Genomic DNA, 7,560 nt, shown 5'->3' with positions numbered 1-7,560 from the left:
ATTGTGGACCGGAAATTGTAAATTGTACTTGGGTCCATGAATTAGTAAATCAGGCTCTGCTTGAACACATGGTAAGTATAATTGTGGGCCACTGCAGTCAATTCTAAAAAGTTTTCGCAGCAGATCCCGGTAGGGCACTATAGGCTATAGCTAATACTAATAGGTATGCTACGCCGCCATTTTGCGACTCATTTATCATTGTGGATATGAAATTGGCCGAGTTTATTTTATCATTATTTATATTGATAAACAGTCGCAAAATGGTAGCATAGCATACCCATTATATTATATAGAGCCTTAGGACCTTAGTCCCGGCGGAAGAGTGCTTCGCGGATGGCGTTTGCGAGGGCGAGTGATGACAACCATGTGCACCAGCTCTATTTACTGAAGGTGCGCCACATAAAAAGTGTCTGGCCACTCTCAGAGTATTAATTTTTCGTTATAAGAGTATACGACGTGGTTTTCCTAACCTATAAACACGCTCTCCACTCTCCAGTCTCTACCTAGTTATTTTTAAAATTAAATCAAAAGCGGGCGTGTGTGCTACACGAGACATTTGATACCTAGCCGAGAACCATGAGACATTACGACACATACATAACTTTAACTTATCCCCTTCTTAGATGGTGCATTCAATTTTTAAATTCTTGTTTTTTTCACATATTTTCAACCAACAACCAATTTTCTTAGTTATCATTCTTTTATAACCGGCTTAAACATTCATTTTTAACTCATTGAGGTCTCAAAAAATGTATCGTTCAAATTTTTCTGGGTTTTTTTCCGTTGTTACTTTTTCCAACTTTACCACTTTGTGCATTCAATTCATAAATTCTTTAATAGATTTTACCTTTATTCATAAAAATTCTTAATATCATGTGTTTAAATTAAATGCATGAAGACATTGTGATATCATTTAAGATAAAATATAACTTTTTCTATTAAATAAAAATTGTCTTATCTGAAAATCATAAATACTTTTTTGTTAAATTCATAATTGGTGCAGAGATCTCCTTGACTAAAAAAAAATAAAAAATAAAAATAATAATAATAAGTCAATTGCAAGTATCACTACTGGGTAGCTTCTCCCAACAACCCTTTCACGTCTTTGTATATTAGCCCATATTCTTATTGTGTCTCTGGGTACAGATGGTATATTTCTTATAAAAAAAAAAATAAAAATAAAATTTATAATTAAGTGAAGAATTTAATTTTGTCCCAGGTTTCCTCCATTTTTAAAAAAATATTATTCAAACATAATTATTATTAAATATAAAACAAATTTAAGTTTAATATGTTTTGGTTTGAGTATTTTAGTTTTAAAGTTTTGTAAATAGTTTTATAAATAATATACATATTATGCAATATATATTTTAATATATTTTGTTATTTATATACAATATACATAAGAAAATAAATAAAATAAAATGTATAATATTAAAAGGATGAAATTAATTTTTCTTGGTCTGAAATTTTAATTCCACTCAACCCATTAGATACCTAAGTTAAATATTGTATTCAATATTATTATTTTTAAATTTTAATACATTTTAACTTAGATACGGTACAACTTTATTCTTAGTAATCGTAATGGATTTGTCATTAAAAGCTATAACGTTATGTGTTATAATTTCAAGTTGCATAACCTAGGCTGCTGTCCCTAGAAACTGATAAATATTATAATTACGTCCAAATTTCAACTTAATATAGAAATTAAAAAAACTGGGTTAATATATTTTTTTAGAGTTTTGTTGAAAATATGAACTACTTATGACATAAACTGATTTAAATTTCAATCCAGAGCTATAAAAACTGAACATGTTATGCATTTGTAACTAGGTAAATACCAATTTACAAAATTTTTAATATTTTGATGAATTTTAAAAGAAAATGCCTTTATGTATTTTCAATATTTTTAAACTGTAATTGTAACAATTTATAAGGAACCTAGTGTTACATTTTCATGCTTTTTGACCTAACAAAAATACGTTTATAAAAAAAAACTAAAAAAAATTGAAAAATTGAAAAATTTGTTAATTTTTGTGAATTTTGTCAAAATTATACTTCAGACTTTCATTTTCGACCTCTTAAAAGTACCAACTAAATTTACTGTTCTACAAGAAAAATTTCCGAATTTGGAAGTCAAAGAATTATTTCGACTACTTACCATGTAAAAATAAATACAAAAAAACACCCATCATTGTAAAAACAATATACATTCATCGCCCCGCTCAAAATCTATAATGAGACCTAAAAAAATCTGGAAACTACTTTTTTTTATGTCTCTTTAGCAACTTATGCATAATATAATTGTTATGACACCATAGCGGCATAGCACTACCGTTTATAATTTTTTTTTATTGTAATTTTACATATATTTATCTTTATTTTATATATTTTACATGCATTGGAGAAAATACCAAATATTACACTTGCTATACCGTATCATGTAGTTAAATACCGATAATTTTTAACATCAATGGCAAGATCATTAGTTGTGTCTAATTTCCTACCAGGTATCACCATCATAGTTGAAAATCCAAGCATTTTTACTGCTCCAAATAGTGATAAGAGACATAAAAACACATTGTAAAATTAATACATTCATAGCTCCGCTTAGAATCTAAAAAAATAATTAATTACACTTAACTGAATTACTTTAAGTCTCTTAGTATTATAAAATATTCTTAGAAATTGAAGCTGGCACACTGTCACTCACGACTCAGAATCGTTTTTTGTACCTATACAATGATATATCATTCAATTCAAAAAGGTATAGATACAACACATAATATAATATGCAGTGACCTAGGTACTCAATGACGAGGCACACTTCTCAGTTTCTAGTTACACTTCTTACTTCTGACATTTTCAGCATAACCTATTCAGTGAACAATGACGACGAGGTAAAGTTATTTAAAAGTAATATAGCTGGAGACGCGTCAAGGAGCTTTTTACGCATAAACTTAAAGAATTTCTAAGACTTTTTTAAGATTTATTTACATTTATTAAGCCCTTAGTCACAGTTTAAAAACTCAGTAGAGTTTATTTTTGCAATATGTTTTAAATTGCCTCATTGCCCCTTCTTGCAAATACGATACTGCCACAAACAAGTTATTTAAGTTTGAATATTATGGTAAACCAAAATCTTGCAAATACATTTTAAACATGTAGCTAATATATCGTAACAATCACTTGCTAAATATCGGGGAAAAGTTAGTGGGAATTACCCGATGGACGAGGCTTGTTCAACGTATACTTATATCTACGTCATACGCGGAAATACGAAGCAAGTTGTTTTTACTTTATAGTTTATTCTATATTCCCCGCTGCAGCTGGAGAGACATAAACAGGTATTGGTGTAGCAGCATCCTCATATTAAAACACTAAAGTTACAGATTGTAAATAATAATTTATATCATTTTTTGTTAAGTTGATACTTCAAAATGACGATTGATTTATTCTGTAATGATAGATGATTTCCACTTTCCATACACCAGAGGCATTTTTCAAGTCGTTTTAATAAAGAGTAGATAGCAGATACCTACTTTTGAAAATTTTCAACTTCCTGCACCTACCTATGTGTCGTGTAAATTTGTATTCCATTTCACGTGCAAAGTAGAAAGTAGTATACCTATATGTTGGTTTTCTTTTGTATAGCGTAATATTATAGACAATGTATAGCACAATATAATATATATAACCATATCTATTCAGTCTTATACAAAATTATAAACATTTTAGTATTTTTATTTATAATATTTTAGTATTAGTAATTTTTAGTATTTAGTATTTTCTATAATATTGCGCATATTTATCAAAACATTCAAACAATACAATTTTGTTTTTTTTTATTCTATATTGTGTATACATAGATATTATACTAAACATAATGTTCCCCCATTATGATCATTGGACCATTGGTATATTGTACTACGTATATGTTTTACATTGCAAAAATAAATCTTATATCTTTTAATCTACGTCTGACACGTCAGTAGATCGTTAATTATAAATAATAAAATAGAAAGTACTGAATAGAAGAAAACGCCAAGCGGTAGAGACATCGAATCAGTGTACCTCAAACTTTCGAATAAATAATAAATAATATGAAGTAGATAAATTCAATTTTAAAAATTTTGGACAAACACATCGATATACATTTAACAACCTAACAAATTTAATGTAAATATCTTAAAATATTTTGTTTAAAATCAATGTTATTACTTACTACAAGGAATCGGAAGAATATACTCATCTCGATGCTCACACATTGTCAAAAGGAATACAATTATAAACTATTGTACAGGGACATTTTTAGTTAGGCAGGCATTTTGTTTTATAATAGGAAGCTTAGTTTTATTCAGGCAACATTTCGATCTCTATCAGACCTTGACGACCGTTTACTACCTACTAATAGTATAGATTATCAATATAGCGTGTTTCAATATTATGTCAATCATATTTTTATCTTTTAGAGGGCATTAAGACATGATTTATCCTTTTGAACTACCTACAACAATTTGAAAATCTATAACAACAGAAAACATTTTTAATGAAAAAAACCGAGGAACTCGTTCTGCTGCATAGTAGATAGATTTTAAGACCTTATAACATTCTCTGACGACTGACCATACCTATATTACTAACATAGTAATAGTATGCGTCGTGAGTCAGGATAGAGGACACGTTTAAGTGACTATTAATGACCTATGCACGCATGCAGTTATACATATATATTTTATAATATAAGTTAATACTGCCACAATCGCAGAGCCTTGTATGACGGAACTGACTTTAATTCACAGGGCCAGACTATGAGTACAAAGTCTACGGAGTTCAGTGTACCTCGTCATTGAGTAGGTCACTGTGTTAAATTTGAGTTCAATGATAAATTATTGTACCTATATTGAATATTTGAATATAATATAGATACAAAAATTTAATCTGAGGGGGAAACTGTGTGGAAGCCTCTGTTTCTAAGGATATTTTATTAAGATTTATATTGCTATAAGTAATTTATTTTTCTATTAAGTATAAGAAATATGATAAGTTAAACTTAAAATAGTTTGAAGTCATTTCTTTTACTTCAAAACGTGATAGCTGACACAAAAAATAAAGCATACTTATATATTGTAAAACTATTACATTCATCGTTTTGCTTAGAATCTAAAACTGATAAAACTAAGAAAAAAAATAAGATATACCAATCATACATTTTTATATTAAATTAGCAGGCTATCCTGCAGCTAGCTGGCGTTACTCGCACCAAGGATTTGTTTTTTTTTTTATAAATGTATTTGTAAAAAATGTGTATGTCATATTTATACCAATTATCGTAAATAGTACTCAAATATATAAGCCTCGAAAACCCTTTAGAAAAGTAAATACATATAATAAAAATTCATGTGTGAGCTACACTTTAGCTACTTATAGGAGTTGAACAAATAAGCTATTAATACCCTACATGTCTCAAGCTTAACTTTTATTGAAAATGGTTTTGAGTCTATATTAATTACAGACAAACTGCAGGCCAAAAATCCATTTATATATATAGATTTAATTTACATTTGCTCTAAGTATTAATATTTTATAACCATCATATACCTATTATTTTGTATAACTTATTACCTCGCTGTTCCATCATTTCACTATCCCAATAATAATTATTCTATAATACTAGTGATGCGTCCAATATTTACATAAATAGTAAATAATTATTATTTTAATACATTTTAATAAATCAAAAAAAAAAAAAAAATGTAAGAATATTGAAATGTTAATTGTAGATTCAGATACGTTTCCGTCATATATTTAACATGTACCTAGTGAATCAAAAAAAAATAAAAAAATAATATATAAATTAACCATTAAAATTTAAAAGCACCTAATGCCTAATAATATGTTTTAATATTATGCTATAAGAATAATGTATACTTAGAAAAACGTTTGCCAAAAATAAATTTCTGGTTTTTGAACGTATTTTTTTAGAAGGAATTAACTGTTTAAAAAAAAATTTAAAACATAATTAAAACCTATTAGAACTATACAGCGTGTGATTATATGTGAAGAAATACAAAGAAATACAATTATACAGTGTCTTATTATTTTCATAACATTTTGAAATTGAGAGAGTACTAGTAGTTATATTTTATTACCATAATGAAATTTTTTTTATTTTTTTTTATTTTAAACATAAGACATTCCTAGCCTAAGGCTATCTATATCTAGTGATGTTTGACAATTTACATATTAGTTTTAAACTTTTAACAGATTAAAGTGATGATTAAAATTTTTTTTAGTACTATGGATAATTTATTGCCAGTTGGTAATTTTAGATATACAGAAGTAATGTGATTATAATAATATCCTAATATTTATATATTTACAATAATTTAATAACTATAAGTAACAGAGAGGTCGTAGAGTGATCTGGAAGAAGCGCGTGTGTAGAGTGAAGAATTGGATGTTGAGAGGTGGCTTAGTGTAGGAGGTCGTGAGGACGACCTCGTTTTAATCGACGATGAGTTAGGCGAGTGAGAAGGTTATAATGAACTGCACCCGATGAGTTTGGAAGAGAGCAGTGGACTTTTTTTGCTAGTGTTTTTGTGTGATCTTCGATTTCTTGGACTCGAAAGTCTTTGTGGAGATTTGCATTTCTGACAAACCATGGGGCATTTGCAATTATTCTGAGGACTTTGTTTTGGACAGCTTACATTTTTAGGGGGTTACATAACATTACCCCGTATAATGAAATATTATAACGAGAAAATATTAAATATAAAACTGTGTAATTAATAGCATTTAGGATGATCGTAATAGTGATGAAATATAATGTGGGCTGTTGTCCTTTTTAAAATGATACTTCATAAAATTTCAGTTTTAATTCTTAATTATGTACGATATGTAAACTGCAATTTAAGAACACAACTTATTTTGTTTAATTTTCAAAATAATAAAAATATTACTTTTGAAATCTGTATTCTATCTTAACAATTCTTTATAAATACATTCAATTATAAACAATTTAACCTAAGTATATAATATACACAAAATAAAGGTTTATGTTTTTAACTCTATAATTTTAAATTTTTAAACTCTTACATTAAAATAGGCAAATTTATCATTTGTATTTGTAAAATACTTTGGTTATTTCGTGACAAAATGTGTTTCTAATTTCAAAATCTATATAATATACTATACATTATATAGGTCCCTACTAAATTATTATTATAGTGTTATTACTGTATGTGAAAAAAAATATATAATATGCTTTGCTTTACTAAATGGCATCAATTTTTAAGTTGCTACATTGGACAGTATTTATCAAAACAAAATTATAAAAATTTGTTTCTAATATTATGACTAGCGATAATTATTTTGTAAAAAACTACTGTGGAAGTACAATTTACCCAGTAGCAGTACTGCTGTAATATCATTTATGTATTTAATAGTAATAATAACTATGATAATTAGATAATAAAAAAAACCTGCGCCTTTAACGTTTTGGCTTGAAATTTCCAAGGGATTGGCCCTATAATATTATAAAATTATCAGTTCTTA

This window comes from Myzus persicae, unplaced genomic scaffold (assembly GCF_001856785.1).
Source record: "Myzus persicae strain clone G006 unplaced genomic scaffold, MPER_G0061.0, whole genome shotgun sequence".
In the NCBI taxonomy this organism is placed as follows: Eukaryota; Metazoa; Arthropoda; class Insecta; order Hemiptera; family Aphididae; genus Myzus; species Myzus persicae.
This window is presented reverse-complemented; position numbering follows the sequence as displayed.